General features: G+C 39.4%; 1 non-coding gene across 1 annotated transcript; it reads right to left on the reverse strand.

Moving 5' to 3' along the window:
* Positions 1-365: 365 nt before the first annotated feature.
* Positions 366-447, reverse strand: trnas-uga. Its single transcript has one exon. It is a non-coding gene; the product is annotated as a tRNA-Ser (tRNA).
* Between the last annotated feature and the right edge of the window lie 398 nt (positions 448-845).

Raw genomic sequence — 845 nt, forward strand, 5'->3', positions numbered from 1 at the left:
GAATCGTTAAGAACTTTTAAGACTTGGTGGATAAATCCTTAGGAACTGTTAGGACTTGGTAGATGAATCGTTAGGAACTGTTAGGAATTGGTGGATAAATCGTTAGGAACTTTTAGGGCTTGGTAGATGAATCGTTAGGAACTGTTAGGGCTTGGTAGATGAATCGTTAGGAACTGTTAGGACTTGGTACTCATAGGCACTTCTCAAATTGATCTGAAAGATTAACAGTTACATAAAAACACTCAAATACTAAGAGCTGATATCAGCCTAGCATCTTTCTTCTGTGTTTTTATGCTCACATGTAGAAATGTCTATGAAACACAATTACTGTGAGAGTAATTGCTGGAGGTGTGTAAACATATACTCGCTGTCGGCAGGACTCGAACCTGCGCGGGGAAACCCCAATGGATTTCAAGTCCATCGCTTTAACCACTCGGCCACGACAACACGTATTTCGTTGTTGTGTGTCTTTGTTTGAAAAATAATTAGGAACTGTTAGGACTTGGTGGATAAATCGTTAGGACCTGTTAGGACTTGGTAGATGAATCGTTAGGAACTGTTAGGACTTGGTAGATGAATCGTTAGGAACTGTTAGGACTTGGTGGGTAAATTTCTTGAAACTGTTAGGACTTGGTAGATGAATCGTTAGGAACTGTTAGGACTTGGTGGATGAATCGTTAGGAACTGTTAGGACTTAGTAGATGAATCGTTAGGAACTTTTAGGACTTGGTACTCATAGGCTCTTCTCAAATTGATCTGAAAGATTCACAGTTACATAAAAACACTCAAATACTAAGAGCTGACAACAGCGTAGCATCTTTCTTCTGTGTTTTTATGCTCACATG

This window comes from Micropterus dolomieu, unplaced genomic scaffold (assembly GCF_021292245.1).
Source record: "Micropterus dolomieu isolate WLL.071019.BEF.003 ecotype Adirondacks unplaced genomic scaffold, ASM2129224v1 contig_10725, whole genome shotgun sequence".
NCBI classification, from domain to species: domain Eukaryota; kingdom Metazoa; phylum Chordata; class Actinopteri; order Centrarchiformes; family Centrarchidae; genus Micropterus; species Micropterus dolomieu.